Here is a 22645-nt window from a genome sequence, read left to right on the forward strand (position 1 = left end):
ACATGTTGACCTCTGAAGCACATGCTGTACCTGAAAAGCTGAACTCCCTTGAATTTAGGAGAAGAGGAAGATGAGGAATAATTAATACCTTAAACATTGTTGAGTAACCTAAGTTAAATTCCACCTAGTGTAATGCAGAGGGGAGACACTGGAAGTGAAGAAAACTTTTAGGAAAGCACTGCCATAGGCAAAGAGAGAGGAAATGTGCAATGGCCATATTCAAGAAGGGACATATTTTCAAGATATTTCTCTGGAAAGAAATAATTGACCAAACAGTTATAAGACAGAGAGAGACAAAGAGAGAGAGAGAGAGAGAGAGAGAGAGAGGAGAGAGAGAGAGAGAGGAGAGAGAGAGAGAGAGAGAGAGAGAGAGAGAGAGAAGAGAGAGAGAAGAGAGAGAGAGAGAGAGAGAGAGAGAGAGAGAGAGAGAGAGAGAGAGAGAGAGAGAGAGAGAGAGAGAGAATTGAATTCAATATTTTGAATTTGGGTGACTGAGACATGTCTTGAAGTATAAGCTCTTGAACTGGTCATCTTCAGGTACTGAAGTTTAGTGCCTTACTTGTTTTACTGTATGAAAAGCTACGTAGTTCTAATGAATCATGCAATAAAGTAGGTGAGAGGGGGGCAGCTGGGTGGCTCAGTGGATTGAGAGTCAGGCCTAGGGAACGGGAGGTCCTAAGTTCAAATCTAACCTCAGACACTTCCCAGCTGGGTGACCCTGGGCAAGTCACTTAACCCCCATTGCTAAGCCCTTACCACTCTTCTGTCTTGCAGCCAATACAAAGCTCCAAGACAGAAGGTAAGGATTTTTAAAAAGAAATAAATGAATGAAAGTATGTGAGACCTTAGAAAGTATCATAGGACCAGAGAGACAATCAAGTCTAACCACCTCATTTTACAAGTGAGGAAAGTGAGGAAAAATAGAGGTTAAGTGACTTTCCAAGCATCATACCTCTTATAAGTTTCAGAGCAGAATTTGAATTCAAGTCTTTCTGGCCCCAAACCCAATGCGTTCTCCCCTGAGTCTTTCTCCCAGCCAGAAGAAAAGTGCTCACTTACCTTATCTTTCAGGGTTTCAATTATGAGCACTTGTAATATCAATAACTCTCCCTTTTATTCTTTTTAATTTGAATTCTCCTTATATTCACATTTTCCTGATACCTCTAAAAATAAACTTTACTTGCTGAAGAAAAAGGCCAATCTTGGTTACTGGGAAATCAGTCTATTGTCACCCACATTTTTCATCTATCTCTTTTTTGCTTTTAGGGACTTTTAAGGTTCCCTGAGCGATTTAAAGCTATGACTCTAGAACATGAGGAATCAAGAACTTCTTAATGCTTTGGGGAATAAGGTCCCAAAGACCCAATTACAATCAGCTTCTTAGAATGTTTTTGGAATGTTGTTCATTTGTACTTTGGTCTGAAACATGTCTAAGAACCAAAGGCAGGTAAAAGAAGTAAACAGTTAAGCGACTTGCCTAAGGTCACACAGATAGCAAATATCAGATACAATTTAACCCCAATTCCTCTGCTTTCAGAGCCAGAACTTCTCCCACCATATCAAACTGCTTCCCTTTCTTTCCTCGTCATCTAACCTGAAGAGGTAGAACAAATTCTTTTATAGAAGGGTGAAAACAATGGGGGGGGGGGGGAGGTTTTAAATATGTTTTCCAGAACATTTTACCTCCTTGTTTTTTCAGACTATAGGTGAAGAGACTGGAATATGAAAAGTAACCACAATAAAATAAGAACATAAATGCATCTATTTTCTGTAAGCCTGAGAAAGGCTTTAAATAGGCAGGCATATGACACATTTTTTAAAGGTTTGCAAAGCACTTCATTTTTTTTTACATTATTCTTTTATTTGGTCCATTTCAAACATGATTCCTTGGTTACAAAAATCATTTTCTATTTCTCCCCAACCCCTCCCAAAAGCAATGCACAATTCCACTGGGTATTATATGTGTCCTTGATCAGAACCAATTGGAACCAATTTCCATGTTGTTCATGTTTGCACCAGAATGTTCATTTAGAGTCTACATCCCCAATTGTATACCCCTTGACCCATCTAATCAAACAGTTGTTTTTTCTTTGGTGTTTCTACTCCCACAGTTTTTCCTCTGAATGTGGATGGTGTTCTTTCTCATAGATCCCAACAAGTTGTTCAGGATCATTGTGTTGCCACTAATGGAGAAGTCCATTACAATCGATTGTACTGCAGTGACTCAGTCTCTGTGTACAATGTTCTCCCTGGTTCTTCTCCTTTCACTCTGCATCACTTCCTGAAGGTTGTTCCAGTTCACATGGAATTCTTCCAGTTCATTATTCCTTTGAGCACAATAGAATTCCATCACCAACATATACCACAATTTGTTCAGCCATTCCCCAATTGAAGGGCATCCCCTCATTTCCCAATTTTTTTGCCACCACAAAGAGCTCAGCTCTGAATATTCTTGTACATGTATTTTTCCTCACTATCTCTTTGGGGTACAAATACGGCTAGTGCTATGGCTGGATCAAAAGGAAGACAGTCTTTTAGTGCCCTTTGGGCATCATTCCAAATTGCCCTCCAGAATGGTTGGATCAATTCACAACTCCACCAGCAATGCATTAATGTCAAAATTTTGTCACATCCCCTCCAACATTCATTACTTTCCATTGCTGTTTTGTTAGCCAATCTGCTAGGTGTAAGGTGATACCTCAGAGATGTTTTGATTTGCATCTTTCTGATTAAAAGAGATTTAGAATACTTCTTCATGTGCTTATTAATAGTTTTGATTTCATTATCTGAAAACTGCCTATCCATGTCCCTTGCCCAATTGTCAATTGGAGAATAGCTTGATTTTTTGAACAATTGATTTAGCTCTTTATAAATTTGAGTAATTAAACCTTTGTAAGAGGTTTTTGTTAAGAACATTGTTTCCCAATTTGATATTTCCCTTCTAATTAGAGGTCTGCCCCCCTTTGCACATGTCTGTTGAAGGTCATATTCTCAAATAATTAAATCTTACATTTGTTTTTTGTTTTTGTTTTTTTGGTACAAAAGCTTTTTAGTTTGATGTAGTCAAAATTATTTATTTTACATTTTGTGACTCAGTTCTAAGTTTTTCTTTGTTTTGAAATCTTTCCCTTCCCAAAGGTCTGACATGTATACTATTCTTTGTTCACCTAATTAATTTACTTATAGTTTCCTTTTTATATTCAAGTCATTCACCCATTCTGAATTTATCTTGGTGTAGGGTTTGAGGCGTTGATCCAAACCTAATCTCTCCCATACTGTCTTCCAATTTTCCCAGCAGTTTTTATAAAATAGTAGATTTTTGTCCCAAAGGCTGGGATATTTGGGTTTGTCATAGACTGTCTTCCTGACTTAACTTTCCCCAAGTCTATTCCACTGATCATCTTTTCTGTCTCTTAGCCAGTAACAAATTATTTTTATGACCACTGACTTATAGTATAGTTTGAGATCTGGGCCTCTAAGGCCTCCTTCCTTCACATTATTTTCATTATTTTCCTGGATATCCTTGATCTTTTGTTCTTCCAAATGAACTTTGTTATGTTTTTTTTTCTAATTTATTAAAAAAGTTTTTTGGGTTGTGATAATTAAAATGTTTGGGAGCAAGGGAAATATATATATATATATATATATATCAATTATGACCTTTGAAATATGTTTTCTACTGTGTCTTGGTTTTATATAAATATAAGATGGTCGCCAGGGAATATATTCCCAATTTATGAATATGCCCAAGCCAACTGGGTTTTATAGAGAAATTTAATTTATAATACACTGATTAATCAATAGAAAAAGAGAGAAACTAAGAAAGGAATAAGAATGAATAAATCAGTCAGTTGATTTTATCACTCACCCAAGATCTCTCTAGGTAAGACTTCTCATGCCAACCTCAGGATCCACCTTCAAGAGAGCCTCCTTTCAAGAAATGTTTCCAGAGAATTCTCCTACTTCAAAGCCAGCCTTCTCTCCTGGTCCTCCCACAGAGCAACCTCCTCAGTCCTCCTTCAGAGCCACCTCGCTCAGAGCAAAACCTCCTCCCAGCAAAAACTCCTCAGAGCAAAAAACTCTCCTCCCCTCTGTCCTCAGACCCCACTATCTTTAAGGAAACCATCTAAGTTCCCTCCCCTCAGTTCTCACATCTACAATCACTGTCCATGTCTCCCATGTGCCAATGGTGGCTCTAGCTTAACCTAGGACCTCCCAGAGCTCTGCCCCCCTTTGCACATGTCTGTTGAAGGTCATATTCTCAAATAATTAAATCTTGACCATTGCTGCAGCCCTTCCTAAATCCTGTTACTCTAAGTAGGGTGGAGATTGTATTTTCCAAGACCTGGTTCTATCATTCCAAGTATCTCTATTGTATCAATTCTAAAATCAATCATGACTCAAAGAACTTCCTGTTCTATGCTTAAGCATAGGACAAAGCCTTTTCCATTGTTTAGCAAAATGTTTCTGTCCTAAAGTAGTCTTAAGTAGGGAGGAGAAGGATCCTCCCATGTCACGGAGTTTCACAATCCAATAGAGTTCTTACTATCAGTAGGAAATTTTTCAAGTATGAAATTTCCCAATGGTGAAATTTCCAACATTCATAAGTCTAAGAAATTTTAAGGTTTACAGGGTTCAATATTAGGAAAACCATCCACATAATTGACCACATCAACAAACAAACCAACAAGAGCCACATGATTATTTCAATAGATACAGAAAAAGCCTTTGATAAAATACAACACCCATTCCTATTAAAAATACTAGAAAGCATAGGAATAGAAGGGTCGTTCCTAAAAATAGTAAACAGTATATATCTACAACCATCAGCTAATATCATCTGCAATGGGGATAAACTAGATGCATTCCCAATGAGATCAAGAGAGAAACAAAATGCCTATTATCACTTCTATTATTTAACATTGTACTTGAAACACTAGCAGTAGCAATTAGAGAAGAAAAAGAAATTGAAGGCATCAAAATAGGCAAGGAGGAGACCAAGTTATCACTCTTTGCAGATGACATGATGGTCTACTTAAAGAATCCTAGAGATTCAACCAAAAAGCTAATTGAAATAATCAACAACTTTAGCAAAGTTGCAGGATACAAAATAAACCCTCATAAGTCATCAGCATTTTTGTATATCTCCAACACAGCTCAGCAGCAAAAACTAGAAAGAGAAATCATATTCAAAATCACCTTAGACAAAATAAAATACTTAGGAATCTATCTCCCGAGACAAACACAGGAACTATATGAACACAACTACAAAACACTCTCCCCACAACTAAAATTAGACTTGAGCAATTGGAAAAACATTAACTGCTCATGGATAGGATGAGCCAATATAATAAAAATGACCATCCTACCCAAACTTATTTATCTATTTAGTGCCACACCCATTGAACTCCCAAAAAATTTCTTTACTGATTTAGAAAACACAATAACAAAGTTCATTTGGAATAACAAAAGATCAAGGATATCCAGGGAAATAATGAAAAAAAAAACACAAATGATGGGGGCCTTGCAGTCCCAGACCTTAAACTATATTACAAAGCAGCAATCATCAAAACAATTTGGTACTGGCTAAGAGACAGAAAGGAGGATCAGTGGAATAGACTGGAGGCAAGCGACCTCAGCAAGACAGTATACAATAAACCCAAAGATCCCAGCTTTTGGGACAAAAATCCTCTATTCGATAAAAACTGCTGGGAAAATTGGAAGACAGTGTGGGAGAGACTAGGAATAGATCAACACCTCACACCCTACACCAAGATAAATTCAAAATGGGTGAGTGACTTAAACATAAAGAAGGAAACCATAAGTAAATTGGGTAAACACACAATAGTATACATGTCAGATTTTTGGGAGGGGAAAGACTTTAAAACCAAGTAAGACATAGAAAGAGTCACAAAATGTAAAATAAATAATTTTGACTTCATCAAATTAAAAAGCTTTTGTACAAACAAAACCAATGTAACTAAAATCAGAAGGGAAACAACAAATTGGGAAAAAATCTTCACAGAAACCTCTGACAAAGGTTTAATTACTCAAATTTATAAAGAGCTAAATCAACTGTACAAAAATCCAAGCCATTCTCCAATTTATAAATGGGAAAGGGACATGGATAGGCAGTTTTCAGATAAAGAAATCAAAACTATTAATAAGCACATGAAAAAGTGTTCTACATCTCTTATAATCAGAGAGATGCAAATCAAAACAACTCTGAGGTATCAATTCACACCTAGCAGATTGGCTAAAATGATAGCAAAGGAAAGTAATTAATGCTGGAGGGGATGTGGCAATGTAGGGACATTAATTCATTTCTGGTGGAGTTGTGAACTGATCCAACCATTCTGGAGGGCAATTTGGAACTATGCCCGAAGGGCGATAAAAGAATGTCTACCCTTTGATCCAGCCATAGCACTGCTGGGTCTATACCCCAAAGAGATAATGGAGAAAAAGACTTGTAGTAGAATATTCAGAGCTGTGCTCTTTGTGGTGGCCAAAAATTGGAAAACGAGGGGATGCCCATTGATTGGGGAATGGCTGAACAAATTGTGGTATATGTTGGTAATGGAATACTATTGTGCAAAAAGGAATAATAAAGTGGAGGAATTCCATGGAGACTGGAAGGACCTCCAGGAAGTGATGCAGAGCGAGAGGAACAGAAACAAGAGAACACTGTACACAGAGACTAATACACTGTGGTATAATCTAACATAATGGACTACTCCATTAGTAGCGGTGTAATGTCCCTGAACAATCTGCAGGGTTCTAGGAGAAAAAACACTATTCATAAGCAGAGGACAAACGGTGGGAGTAAAAGCACCGAGGAAAAGCAACTGCCTGAATACAGCGGTTGAGGGGACATGACAGAGGAGAGACTCTAAAGGAACACTCTAATGCAAATACTAAGAACATGGCAATGGGTTCGAATCAAGAACACATGTGATACCCAGTGGAATCACGTGTCGGCTATGGGGGTGGGGGGGAGGAAAAGAAAATGATCTTTGTCTTTAATGAATAATGCTGTGAAATTATCAAATAAAATATTATAAAATTAAAAAAAAATTTTGGTAGTTGGATTGGTATGGTACTAAATAAATAGATAAGTTTGAGTAAAATGGTCATTTTTATTATGTTAGCTCTCCCTACCCATGAATAGTTCATGTTCTTCCAATTGCTCAGATCTAGTTTTAATTGTGTGGAAAGTGTTTTGTAGTTGTGTTCATATAGTTCCTGTGTTTTACTCAGCAGATAGATTCCTAAGTATTTTATATTGTCTAGGGTGTTTTTGAATGGAATTTCTCTTTCTAATCTCTGCTATTGAGATGTACTGGAGATATATAGAAATGCTGATGACTTATGCAGGTTTATGTTGTATCCTGCAACTTTGCTAAAGTTGTTGATTATTTCAATTAGCTTTTTGGTTGAACCTCTAGGATTCTTTAAGCAGACCATCATGTCATCTGCAAAGAGTGACAACTTGGTCTCCTCCTTGCCTATTTTGATGCCTTCAATTTCTTTTTCTTCTCTAATTGCTACTGCTAGTGTTTCTAGTACAATGTCAAATAGTAGAGGTGATAATGGGCATCCTTGTTTCACTCCTGATCTTATTGGGAATGCATCTAGTTTATCCCCATTGCAGATGATGGTTTTATATATATATACTGTTTATTATTTTTAGGAATGACACTTCTATTCCTAAGCTTTCTAGTGTTTTTAAATAGAATGGATGTTGTATTTTATCAAAGGCTTTTTCTGCATCTATTGAGATAATCATGTGGTTCTTGTTGGTTTGCTTGTTGATGTGGTCAATTATGTGGATGGTTTTCCTAATATTGAACCAGCCCTGCATCCCTGGTATAAATCCTACTTGATCATGGTGGATGACCCTTCTAATCACTTGCTGGAGTCTTTTTGCTAGTATCCTATTTAAGATTTTTGCATCTATATTCATTAGGGAGATTGGTCTATAATTTTCTTTCTCTGTTTTTGACCTGCCTGGTTTTGGAATCAGTACCATGTTTGTGTCGTAAAAGGAGTTTGGTAGAAATCCCTCTTTGCTTATTATGTCAAATAGTTTGTATAGTATTGGGATTAACTGTTCTCTGAATGTTTGATAGAATTCACTGGTGAATCCATCAGGCCCTGGGGATTTTTTCTTAGGAAGTTCTTTGATGGCTTGTTGGATTTCATTTTCTGATATGGGATTATTTAAGAATTCTATTTCCTCTTCTGTTAGTCTAGGCAGTTTATATTTTTGTATATATTCATCCATATCCCCTAAATTGGTGTATTTATTGCCATATAGTTGGGCAAAGTAGTTTTTAATGATTGCCTTAATTTCCTCTTCATCGGAGGTGCTGTCCCCCTTTTCATCTTTAATGCTGTTAATTTGCTTTTCTTCCTTCCTTTTTTTAATTAGATTGACCAGTACTTGTCTATTTTGTTTGTTTTTTCAAAGTACCAGCTTCTTGTCTTATTTATTAAATCAATAGTTCTATCACTTTCAATTTTATTAATTTCTCCCTTAATTTTTAGGATTTCTAGTTTGGTTTTCTGCTGGGGGGTTTTGAGTTTTTTCCTAAAAATAATAAACAGTATATATCTAAAACCATCAGCAAACATCATCTGCAATGGGGACAAACTTCCCAATAAGATCTGGAGTAAAACAAGGATGCCTATTATCACCTGTATTATTTAATATTGTACTAGAAACACTAACAGTAGCAAATAGAGAGGAAAAAGTAATTGAAGGTATTAAAATTGACAATGAGGAGACCAAGTTGTCACTCCTTGCGGATGATATGATGATTTACTTAAAGAATCCTAAGGAATCAACCAAAAAGCTAATCGAAATAATCAACAACTTCAGCAAAGTTGCAGGATACAAAATAAACCCACATAAGTCATCAGCATTCCTATATATCTCCAACCCCGTTCAGCAGCAAGAATTAGAAAGAGAAATTCCATTTAAAATCACCTAAGACAATATAAAATACTTAGGAATCTATCTCCCGAGGCAAACACAGGAACTATATGAACACAACTACAAAACACTCTCCACACAATTAAAACTACATCTAAACAATTGGAATAACATTGATTGCTCATGGATGGGACAAGTTGACATAATAAAAATGACCATCCTACCCAACCTTATCTATCTATTTAGTGCCATAACCATTGAACTCCCAAAAAATTTTTTAATAAATTAGAAAAAAAAAACACAACAAAGTTCATTTGGAAGAACAAAGGATCAAGGATATCCAGGGAAATAATGGAAAAAAAAATACAAAGGAAGGTGGCCTTGTGGTCCCAGATCTCAAACTATATTATAAAGCAGTGGTCATCAAAACAATTTGGTACTGGCTAAGAGACAGAAAGGAGGATCAGTGGAATAGACTTGGGGAAAGCGACCTCAGCAAGACAGTCTATGACAAACCCAAAGACCCCAGCTTTTGGGACAAAAATCTACTATTTTATAAAAACTGCTGGGAAAATTGGAAAACAGTATGGGAGAGATTAGGTTTGGATCAACGCCTCAAACCCTACACCAAGATAAATTCAGAATGGGTGAATGACTTGAATATAAAAAGGAAACTATAAGTAAATTAGGTGAACAAACAATAGTATACATGTCAGACCTTTGGGAAGGGAAAGATTTTAAAACCAAGGAAGACTTAGAGTCACAAAATGTAAAATAAATAATTTTAATTACATCAAATTAAAAAGCTTTTGTACAAATAAAACCAATGTAACTAAAATCAGACCTTAAGCAACAAATTGGGAAACAATCTTCATAACAAAACCCTCTGGCAAAGGTCTAATTACTCAAATTTACAAAGAGCTAAATCAACTGTACACAAAATCAGGCCATTCTCCAATTAATAAATGGACAAGGGACATGAACAGGCAGTTCTCAGCCAAAGAAATCAAAACTATTAATAAGCACATGAAAAAGTGCTCTACATCTCTTATAATCAGAGAGATTCAAATCAAAGCAACTCTGAGGTATCACCTCACACCTAGCAGATTAGCTAACATGACAGCTATGGAAAGTAATGAATGCTGGAGGGGATATGGCAAAGTAGGGACACTAATTCATTGCTGGTGGAGTTGTGAATTGATCCAACCATTCTGGAGGGCAATTTGGAACTATGCCCAAAGGGAGCTAAAAGACTGTCTTCCTTTTGATCCAGCCATAGGACTGCTGGGTTTGTACCCCAAAGAGATAATAAGGAAAAAGACTTGTACAAGAATATTCATTGCTACACTCTTTGTGGTGGCCAAAAATTGGAAAATGAGGGAATGCCCTTCAATTGGGGAATGGCTGAACAAATTGTGGTATCTCTTGGTGATGGAATACTATTGTGCTGAAAGGAATAAAGAACTGGAGGAATTCCATGAGTACTGGAAAGACCTCCAGGAAGTGATGCAGAGTGAGAGGAGCAGAACCAGGAGAACATTGTACACAGAGACTGATACATTGTGGTACAATGAAAACATAATGGACTTCTCCATTAATGGCTTTACAATGTCCCTGAACAATCTGTAGGGATCTATGAGAAAAAAAAAAACTATCCTCAAGCAGAGGACAAACTGAGGGAATAAAAACACCAAGGAAAAGCAACTGCTTGACTACAGAGTTTGAGGGGACATGATTGAGGAGAGAGGCTAAATGAGCACCCTAATTCAAATACCAACAACAAGGAAATAGGTTTGGAGGAAGGACACATGTGATACCCAGAGGAATCATGTGTCAGCTAGGGGAGGGGTATTGGGGTGGGGTGTGGTGGAAAATAAAATGATCTCTGTTTCCAATGAATAATGTATGAAAATGATCAAATAAAATGTTTTTTAAACTAAAAAAAAAAAAAACTAAAAAAATACTACCTGAAGTCAACCCCTTCTTCTTGCTTTTCTTGATATTTGGAAGTTGTTCCTGGGCACTGTTTGCCATCTCTATGGTCTTTCCCTTCTCTTTCCAGTCTGGAATCTGAGTGAGGAGGGCTGGCTCTCTGTGTATAGATCTAATGATCAATGCTTTTTGCTTCCGGTCACCTCTCAATTCTCTGCAGCTGGGCTATCTTCCCAGGGGAGCCCAAGGTCTGCCCTCCACTGCCTGCCAGTGTTTTGGGTGTTACTGCTCTCAGGGGTGAGTCCTTGGTGGTCTTAGTCAACTCTCAAGACCAATATGTGCTCCTTGCTCACTTCAGGGGTGCACTTCACACACTAGTTGATTATGGTGCACTGGTTCTGAGCACAAGAGTTCTGAGCTCCCCTTGTCCATCTTCCAGGGTTTCGGGTTATACTACTCTCAAGGGTAAGTACTTGGTGGTCTGAGTAGCTCCCCAGACCTGGAGCTGCCCTTTGCTCACTCCTGGTGAACCCCTCCCTCACTCATTGGTTCTGGTGGGCACTGACTTTAAGTCTGGCTCTGAAGGTGTGGTGGGGGATGGTAGGTCCTCTCAGGTTTGGGTGGGAGCTTTTTCATTCCCTTATAGTGTGGAAATGCCCTTATCCCACATCCCTTCAGTGCTGCTCCCTTCTGTAGATTCCCTCCATTCTTATGAGGGTGGTTTTTAGGGGGTCTTTTGAGGTCGTCTGAATCATTGTGTCTGAGGAGGGGAAGCAAGCCACATCGAATCTGCTGCCATGCTTACCAAGAAGTCCCTCCAAATTACTAGCTGTGTGATCTTGAAATAGTCCCACCTCCCTTCTTTTTGCTCTCACTTTCCTTCATGTGGTTGGCATGAATTAGTTTCTGGTGTCTCTAGTTATTGGGGATTGGGTGTATTCACAGGCAGTCATTGCTAAGGGAGTACTGGCCAGATACCAATAGCACTGAGATCCTAGTCCAAATTTATGGAATTTTATGTAGTCGGTTTTTTATCTTGTGGATAATTTTATTATGCATTAGTTTATTCTATATCTGATACAAGATTTTTTAGAAAACATTTTGAGTTGTAGATGTTTGTAGACACTAACTACTATGACAACACAATGATCACAAGATCCTAAATTCTCTAAATGCAAATTGTTTCCTTATTATTTTGAAAACATTCAAAAGGTTTGAATAAGGCTTAGAAGTTAAAATTTTAAATTTTCCCTCTAAATGTTGTGATTGTTTTTTTTTTCAAAGAGGATCAAAGGCATCATGGGGTGATTTCCTGATGGGTTTAAGTGAGGCAGAATTTCACAGTTATTGACTTCACTCTCTCCTCCGAATAATCAAAGTTCAGCTGCAAGACAAAAGTCAAGACAACTGGCATTGGCCTGGAATGCAGTGAATGACCTTATCCTCAATGTTTGACCAAGCTCCAAGTGCCCCACAGCACCTAGTTCAGCTGTCTTCATGGCCACTGGAATAAACTGTTCTCATTCACCCATTCCACCAGAAGAAATCTTTTCCTGTTTGAAATAGACATTCCCCCATCTTTCTGAAGGACCATCATTTGAGGACTATCAGTTACCCTCAACCAATAAATAAATTAATAATAAATGTTATACTTGATGGGCAAGTAAAGGGAATAATACATGGTATGTATTAAAGATATTTCTATCAAAAAGTAAATAACTCTTGAGGAAAACTTGTAGATATTCAGCTCTATCCTCTATAAACTAATCTTGAGAGGATTCCATTGTTAGCAGTTCATCTTCCCTATGATTTTTGTGAATCTGTCTTCTAAATGTTCCTAATAAAAGGTGTCCTTGAGTACTTAAACTGTGAACTGAAGGCCTAATAATCAATGTCAAATTGACCAGATGCTGGAACTAGCAACAGGAAGGAACAATTTGGCATTTTATGAAACATGAAACTTTGGACCTCAAACTAGAGAAATGGACAAGATGATCTCTTCCTCATGAACAGTGGTTCTTTGCTTATGAATATTCTTTTGCACTCAAACAAAATGGAAATACATATAATTGTACTGGCCTTTATTTTTCTGTCAATTGTATTTTTGCTTGTTAGTCTATTGTAAAAAGGAGACTTGAATCCAGGAATTCAATCCCCAGAAGTCCTTGCTCCACTTCCCCAGAATGCTTTGTAATATCACTGAATTCTCACCTGGACCGAGATTGAGATGGGGTATTTAACCTGATTGGAAAAGCTTCTGGCTCTCAATTTTCTTTTTCCCCTTGCCCCTTCCAAACAGATGTCCCTCATGATGTGAGTGAAATTGAATTGGGCCTCTTGGCCCACCTAGCACATTCCTTTCTTACTTATATTTTCTTTATATTTTAATCTTCAATAAACCTCTAAAAATATAATACTCCTTGCAGAGGGAAACTAATTTCTACCTGCCTCAGTTTCCCCCAAATTTTAACTCTTACACTATGATGTGTTTTGGCACACAGAAACTCCTTTGGAGGTCATCTGTAAGACCCCTTGTTCCAAAAAGCTTCTGTGGCCACATTCAACCATTCGCTTTCACCTTTTATTTTTTTTCAATGTCAAATACTTATCTGTATCACCAAGATCACTCAGCAGACCACACCAACCCCCACAGGATTTCCTCTCCAAACTGGACTTGCCTTAACAAGATGGATCTGCTGCAGCATATTGTGAGAATTCACTGAAGAAACAAGTCCCATTTGTGAAGGGCATGATACTGGAGGAGAGTAGTAATCAACTCTCTAAGACTATCAGTTGTAGAAGAGGTGATATTCTGTATTAGTTTCTTGAGACTTTCTTGGAAGCTCTCTATTTCAATGAAACTATGGGGCCCATGTTTTTAAAAGCACAGTAAAGTATTAGTGGTATTTGGGGGGGCAAGGGAATGTAGGACCTTTTAATATTTCAAATAAATTCATCCATGTTAATAACTGTCAATGGTCTGATAGAAATGGAATGTTTTGAACCTTCCTAATACTTCTAATGAAAAATGATTCCTCAGTCTCACTTGGGATATCTTTCATATTATGCCAGTTGATCCCTACTCTCCTAACTGATTTCATCATTGTGTTTTTGAAGCAACAGATGGGGAGAAAACAGTTGAGTGAATTCTGATCTATGTGAAACCAACTAAATTATCTGAATAATGAAGCTGGAATTTATCCCCCTTGCACAAAATATGAGCAAATATACCATACTTGTAAAAAATAGAGACCAAGAAGAATCCATATCTATTCACACTTCTTTAACACATTAAGACTAACTATATATATGTTAGGCTTGATAGTTTGTTCAGCACATTAAAACTCTAACAAACACACCATAATATTATTTATGAAATACCAAACACTAACTTCTCATTGAACACGAGATTATACAAATCATAAATATAACTAATAGAATGAAATAATAGTAAGAATGCAAATCTATATTATTTATACATGTATGAGATTATATATACATATATCTGAATCCAGTTAAATTAATCAATCAAGTTAAATTAAATTCAGTTGTGATTAAAAGGAAATTGGAAAAAATGAAAAATTATCAGTTTATTTTTAAATACTTGATTCTAAATAGAAACAAGAATCATTCTAAACAAAACATGTTATATGAATATGACGGAATACTATGATATCATGAGAAATGATGAATCTAAAGGATCAGAGAAAATCAAGGACATATGAAATGATCCAGAGTGAAGCAAGCAGAATCAGTATAAAAATAAATATAATGAATAAACAAAATAGTGAAACTGAATGTTATATAATTTAGTGACCAAACAGTTCTATATTAGAATGCATAAAATATACCTCACTTTGTTCTTTGAATTAGTGAGGAACTTCCAGTGTGGAAAATTGTATATATTGTCAAATAGCTTCTATACTGGGTTTTTTGTGGACTGTTTTTTCTTTTTTATTCTTTGTTACTCATTGGTACAAGACAGAGAAATATATATTCAGAAAAAGTGTAATAAAATATAGCAATAAAATTTTAAAGAAAAATTTTAAGTATACAAACACTACCATTTTTAAAAAGTGGAATTCCATCACTAAAAATTAAAAAATTAAAACCAGTGTCCAACATGCCTGTACCGCATCTATGTGTATATATTCATGTGTGTCCATGGATGTTTGTGTGTGTGCATCTTCTTAGCAAATGTCTTTGTGTCACAGAATGGTGCTTGGCAGTACAGTCCTGGATGGAGAGGAGTGACAGGCACTTAAGTAAGAAGCATTCATGGCATGCCGATATATTTTGTGTCCTGATGTTTGATTACCCAGACACATGGAATATATTTCTCTGCATTTAGGGACCATCAGCATTCCTATACATCCTGTGGGTGGGTCCTTTTTTGCTTGCCTGGGTCCTGAAATCACAGCCTCCTCTGATACATCTCTTTAGGAATCTTGTTAGCCAATTTCTTAAGGATTTACTTTATGCAGACACTTAGTTGTTTTGAATTTAGAAAAAAAAATAACTACACACAAAAAAGGAACAATTCGTGTCCTTCAGTGATTACACTTTATTAGATGAAACAACAGTTAATTTAAAGAACTTGAATTGAAATCTCATCTCCAAAATTTACTACTTGCATCATCTTAAGTAAGTTAATTTCACTCTCTGAGCTTCAGTTTCCTCATCCATAAAATCAGGGTGTTGCATTTGATGGCATTTGAGACCCTCCAGGAAGCTACAAGGCACAATGCAGGGTCTGGAGTGAGGAAGGCCTGAGTTCAAATTAAATTTTGTGATTTTGTAGCTGTATGACACTGGGAAAATTGTTTAACTTTTGTTTGTCTCAGTTTCCTCCATTGTAACATGGAGATAATAGCACCTATATCCCAATAAATGCTTGCTCCCTCCCTCCTCTTTGAGGGAGAAATTGAACCAATTTAGGTATATCCTCCTTCTTGAGAGACCTTGAATCTTGGGCTTTCTTCACACCTAGTTTCTCAATGAGGTCTAGAATCTCATGTGTTTATCATAATCTAATGGAGTCTATTTCAGAAAACATTTGGGGAAAAATTGTCTCCCCAACCTCTCTTCAGTAAAAAATGGAGGCAAAAAAGGTTATCATGTCCTTCCTCAGTGAACTTTCTTTTTCTGGTCATGGTGTTCCACAAAGATTAACCTTCCTATCTGTGCTTTTTTAAAAGAATGTTTAAAGAATTATTGACATCATAGTCTATTTCAAATTTCTCCTCTAGTTCTTTTTTGCCCATCTAATCATTTGTTTATATGCCATACCTTGGAAGCTTTTTTGAAGGTTATAATATAGGGGTAAACAAGGTATTTATGACAAGGGAAGAAAGGTGAAAAAGAGAATGAAGTCTTCCCCATCTGAGGCAGAGACAGAGTGAGAAGGTGATATTGATAAGCTAAGGGAGATAAAGGAGCATGGTTTGTCCTTCCTCCCTCAGCACTCTGACACCACCACCCCACTATGGCTGTCTTCCACTCTTAACTGCTGGGTTCTTAGAAGGATCTCGTTGAAGTTTCCCTCTAGTAACAGTCTGAGTCAGTTCCTGGGTCTTAACTGACTTTATTTAAGGAAAACAGAAAAGGAACATGGCAGATGGAGGGTAAGGAACTGAGGTTCAGGAAGGAAGGAGGGAGAAGGGGTCTCTATCTAACTAATACCCTTCCCCCCCAAAGCCAGGCAGATCAGGGTTTGGTTCACCTGACCCCTTGGGGTCAGAGTAAAGAGACTCTTGTTCTTGGCTGGACAGAAAGTGTCAAGTTCAAGGAGGTTGATGGAAATCTCTCTTAGTGGACAGCTCATATTTCAAAGTCCTGTCCAATTGGCTTGTCTTCTTGTAAGGATCTGGAGTCAGGAAGCACAGGGGAAAAGCTCACTGGTTCAGAGAATTAGCTGGAGCCAACCTCTCTGGTGTGTTTCCAGACAGAAGTCAGTCTCCCAACTGCTGGATCAACTCATTCCTCCCTCTCTTTCTCCAAAGTTCTGTGTTCTTTTTCCTCATCTCCCACTGCTGTAGATCTTCTGCAGCTCTTCCAAGTTCATTGTCCTTCCATGATTTCCAACCTTCTCTTACAAGGCAAAGAATCCCATCATTTTGTAAAAATGAATTTCTTTTAGTCAAATGGAGTTTTTTGACTTAGGATTAGATACTCACTCCAATACAAAACAAGGACTCAAGCTGATCTGATAATAAATCTGTGCTCCTAGTGCACAGGGGTAAAATATACTTCAAGTCATTCAACCAGAACAATTCTCTTTTCTTTTCTCTTTTCTTCTTAGACCACATTCCCAAACTAATATTCTCCAAAGCAATCATATCCTCCACACATATCTTCTCCTCCACATATATCTTCTCCTCCACATGTATCACCTCCTCCTCCAAAGGAATCACCTCCTCCACATGTATCATCTATTTCATGGGAATCATCTCCTCTATATGCATTAACTTCTCCTAAGAAATTATCATTTCTTTCAAATGTATCATCTCCTTCACAGTGACAACCATCTCCTAATGAATTGATTTCTACATCAGTGTCACATCGACGACCACGGCAAAATAAACAACGTAATAAAGAACATAAAATTAATATGGCAATACAACTGATGGCAATTATTATAATAATAGAAAATAATTCCATGTTCTTCAGTATGCAAGTCCTTTCACCATCAAAGCAATATTGATAAGGACAGAGAAATCTTGTTCACTTCTTCAGTTAGGTGCCAAACTTTTTCTTCCTTTTTGCTGGTTCTGTTTCTCAAAGACCATACAGTCACTTGCATATGGACTATTTTGTTCATAGCCAAAATGTTTAAATTTCTCATGAATTCACTCACTTCACATTATTTGGGACTCTTGCCTTTGACAGAAGTATCTGGAAAACAAAATCTTAGAAGTCAAAGGTAAATTAGATTTGGGATGGAAAAGCTTCACCAAAAACATAGTTTTTCGGAGAATCTACACTGATACATTTTTTCAGGTATTTTTTAAAAATAATCAATCCATTAAGTAAGCAACATTCACTATCCTCTTCTGTGTTCAACATTTGGCTAAATACTTGACCCCACAACTAAAAAACCAATTTAAAACCCTCAGGTAACAAAATTCAAATCCTCAAAATGAAAGGAAATGGTAATAAAAGTAAAAATTAAGAAAAAAAAACTCTTTGATAAACTGAAGCTCTTTTTATTTAAAAAAATAAAACAGATAATAAATAGGTTAATTTTCTTAGAAAAGAAAAGGCAGTCGAGATGGCAGCTTAGAAAGTAGCAGAAGCCAAAATCTCTCTGACTATACTTCCATATGTTTTAAAAGTGCTTCAGAAAAGACAGAAATCCAAACCCAACCACAAGATGGAGTCATGGGACTCTATTACTCAACAAAACATTGAATTTCTGTCTTTTTTGATGAATGAATTAGTTATTCAACTAAAAGATTTAGAACAAAAATAAATTTAAAATCCTCAAGTAACAAAATTCAAATCCTCAAAAGGATTTTCCCTTATACCATGGAAATCGACTCTCTCTACCTTTCAAGTTTTGTTGCACAGCAGAGTTCAATGACTTCATCTTGCTATTGGGTTTGAATTTCCATGGTATAAGGGAAAAACCTGACACCTCTACTCTGTGGGGCTGGTGAAAATTTGGCCTCAGGGCACATCATCTCAGCAGGCCAGCTCAACTGGTCTAATCCAGTATACCAGCAGAGGACAGAGAAGACTTAAGATTCAGATTCAGCTCAAACACCCAGGTCCAGTAAACAAACAGAGGAGCAAATGTACAGTCCGGGGTGGGGGGGTGGGAAGGGAATAAAAAAACAGAAAAAAGAATAAAGTTATGATTGAAAACTTAAATGGAGATAAAAAAAACAAAGTACAGAACCAACAGAGGAGAGTGGGATCCAAGGAACACCAAGCAAAACTTTTAAAAATCCAAGGAATTGGGCTTGGGCTCTGGAAGAGCTAAAAAAAAATAATACAGGCTAAAGAAAACTGGGAAAAGGAGAACAGCAGCTTAAAAAGCAAAATGGGCATGGGGGGCAATCTGGGTCATTCAGTGGATTGAGATTCAGGCCTAGAGATAGAAGGTCCTAGGTTCAAATCTGGCCTCAGACACTGCCTATGTGTGTGACCCTGGGCAAGTCACTTAACCCCACTCTTCTGCCTTATAACCAATACATAGTATTGATTCTAAGATGGAAGGTAAGGGTTTTTTTAAAAAAAGCAAAATAGGTCATCTGGAAACAGAGGCATATGAATTAAAGCAAGAAAATATTTTCTTGAAAACCAAAATTAACAACTGGAAAATGAGATAAAAAAGTTAAAGGATGAAAAGAAGAACAATAGATCAAAAGAAAAAGGAGGATAAAAAGGTCACGGAAGAAATTCAATATTTAAAAATTAAAATTGGATAATTAGAAGGTGATGATTTCACAAGACATCAAGAAACTATATATATGTGTGTGTGTGTGTGTGTGTGTGTGTGTGTGTGTATAAAGAAGTAAAAATAGAAGAAAATTTGAAATAGCTCATGAAAAAACAACAACAACAAATGACATGGAAAATTGATTCAGGACAGACAACTTCCTCTATTATCAGGTACTCAGGAACAAATTATACACAGTTTTGAGTCACTGTCTCTAACATATCCTTCATCCTTAATGCTATCAACTTCCCAACTTCCCCCTCAGACCAATCAAATTCTTCCCAAACCTTCCTGTGCTCTCTAGAATTTTTATTCCATGATCAACATATTCTTATCTTCTATTTGCTTTCACTGAGATTGCACTTCCCAAGATAAGACTACTTTGTTGGCTATCCTCTCCAGCATCTTCATTCATACTCCTGATAACACTGGTCCTGGAGAGTGAGTTGGATTGCTCATTGTTCTTTATTTCCACTTCCAAACTTCTCCTTTAGCATCAACAATCTCATTCTCCTGAAGTTTACTTGATTAAAATTTTCTTCTCTATTCAAATCAGAGTGACAGTTGTAAACCAGTATGGAGTTAAGCACATGCCTCATTTTATTCATCTCTTTCCCACTCCACTACTTTTACTTTAAAATGTATGTTGACATTCCCTCCAATTCCCTAACCTTCTAATTCATCGATCTCCTTAAATATGATGAGGCCTATTCCTTCACTCCAACTCAGCCACAGAAAATGATGGCCAAACTCAGGATCTAACTTTCATCTATAGGTATCTATTTTCGTAATCTAACATTCTGATATTCCTCTCTGACCATAACTTCTGACCATCTCTCCTAAACTTTTCTTTGTTCTCATCCAGATCTTCAATTTCAGTGACTTTTTAAACCATTAATTCTGCCCTTGTTCCTCTTTCCTCTCTCCCCTATTCAAATCCTATAATTAACCCATTCAATCCTATACTTTCAACAACTTTCACATCATTCACCTGTTTGTTTGGACTGCTGGTCCCTTACCAAAAATCCATTTCTGAATTATTCTCTCCATTTATATTCTCTGCCCCTAATCATGTACTACATAAGAGAGCTGAAGGAAGTCACTGTAAATTCAACTAGGCCAGTGATGATGAACCTATGGCATGGGTGCCACAGAGCACTCTCTATGGGCATGAGATCCCCACCTTCCCAGCAGTTCCTCACTAGAAAGGCAGAGGGAGCTTGGTGAAGCTGCTCTCCTCTCCCTTTCCATCATGCCTGCAGACCTTTTTTCACATCCCCTGCCCCTCTGCCCACCAGCCCAATGGGAGTGCACAGGGGTTAAGGTGGGTGGCTCACAGGTGGCAAAGCTGGAGAGGAACAGATCACTCAGGCCTCCCCATCTTCACCTGCATTAAGGACATTTTTTCACTTTGTCTGCCTTTCCATGCAGCAAACCAATGGGTGTGCTTACTCCCTCCCTTATGTAGGAACAGGGGATGGGGCTGGGTAACAAGGGGGGGGGGGGGGGGCATAACACTTAGTATCCAGTGGGAGTGCAGGCACAGCACTCAGTCTGGGGGATTGGGTGGAGTTGGGGCCTGGCACTCTGTCTCTAAATAGTTCACCATCACTGAACTAGGCCCTCTTATTAAGGCCCTTTTATTCTTCTCTAATTGTTGCCCTATCAGAGACCTCAAAGAAACTATGCCAAACTTTCTCTTCTCTCTTTGGGTGTTCCATGCTTCTTCCATCTTCTCTGTGAGCTAAGGACCTCATCTCTAAATTTAATGACAAAAGTGAGGCTTTTAAAAGCAAATTTCATCTTCTTCCCTTCTCATTTGGAAACTTTGCAATTAAATCTACCACTGGTTCAGCAAATCTAGTGCTAGGTCAGGAATCAGGAAGATCTGAATACAAATCAAGCCAGACACTTATTAGCTTTGTAACCCCAGGCCTCTGTTTATCTATCTTTCTTCAAATGTAGAATTGGAGAAGTAATACCTACCTCCCAGAATTGTTGGGAGGATTAAGTGGGATGATATTTCTAAAGCTCTGAATGCAGTGACATTTAACAAATGCTTATTCTCTTCCCTTCCTCAAAATAAGTCTGTGATTTGTACCCTTTCCTGTCATGTGCCCTTACAGCTTGATTCCTTACTTCCTTCAATCACTCCAACTCATTAATCTTAATACTCTCCTAATCTAAGTTGTTCTTTACTAATTACCTAACCTTATTCAATCTAAAAAATAATAAATATAACCTTAGTTGACCCCACCATCACTCAAATTGTTACCCCATGTATCTCCTTCATTTTAACTAGAAAGAGCTGTATCCACTATCCCTTTTCAACTTCAGTTTTCTTCTAATTTCACTCACTTGAAGCTTTTCTCTCCAAAATTACCAGTGATTCTAAAATTACTAAATAATACACTATTTTCTTTGTCTTTACCCTTTTTTGACTCTCTGTTGCTTTTGACACCATTAAAAACACCTTCCTTCTGGATACTCACATCTCTCTGGCTTTTTGTGATACCATACTTATTCTGGTTCTTCTCCCTACTGGCTGACCAGTCCATTTCAGTTATTTTTGTTGGTTCATTTTCCTTTTCATTATCTCTAATTGTAGGTGTTCCCCCAAAATTATGTCTTGGAATCTTATTTTTCTTCTTTTCCTTTTTACTCTCTCATTAAACTCATCTGCTTCCATGAATCTGAATCTTCATCTCCATGTAATTTGGGACAGTCAGGACCATATTATCTTTCCTTTAAATTATTGCAATATCCTTCTAACTGGCCTCCTTTCCTCAGGTCTCTCTCCACTCTAATCCATCCTTCATCCACATAGTAAAGTGATTCCCTCTAGCATAGATTGAACATATAACTTCCTTACTCAATCATCTCATTGGTTCCCAGTTGCCTATAGAGTCAAATGTGAACTCTTTGCTTTCGTTTTTAAATCCATTTTTTACATGATCCAACCTATCTTTCCAGACTTCTTACATAATACTTCCATTCCAATACACAATGATCCAATCATTTTTTTCTTCTGAAGACTGATATGACTCATTTCCTTTCTCTATCCTTTGGATTGGCTGTAATGCATTTCCTTCTCACTTCTACCTCTTAGAATCTCTCTTTCTCTCTCTCTCTCTCTCTCTCTCTCTCTCTCTCTCTCTCTCTCTCTCTCTCTCTCTCTCTCTCTCTCTCTCTTTCTCTCTCTCTCTCTTCCTTCAAGATGAAGTTCAAATACCACCTTCTACATGAAGCTTTTCTTGATCTTTCTTACTGCAGATACTCTTATTCCTGAATTAGTTTATATTGTAACTTGCATTTATCCTCTTTATGTTTTTTTT

The sequence above is a fragment of the Monodelphis domestica genome, chromosome 7 (assembly GCF_027887165.1).
Source record: "Monodelphis domestica isolate mMonDom1 chromosome 7, mMonDom1.pri, whole genome shotgun sequence".
In the NCBI taxonomy this organism is placed as follows: Eukaryota; Metazoa; Chordata; class Mammalia; order Didelphimorphia; family Didelphidae; genus Monodelphis; species Monodelphis domestica.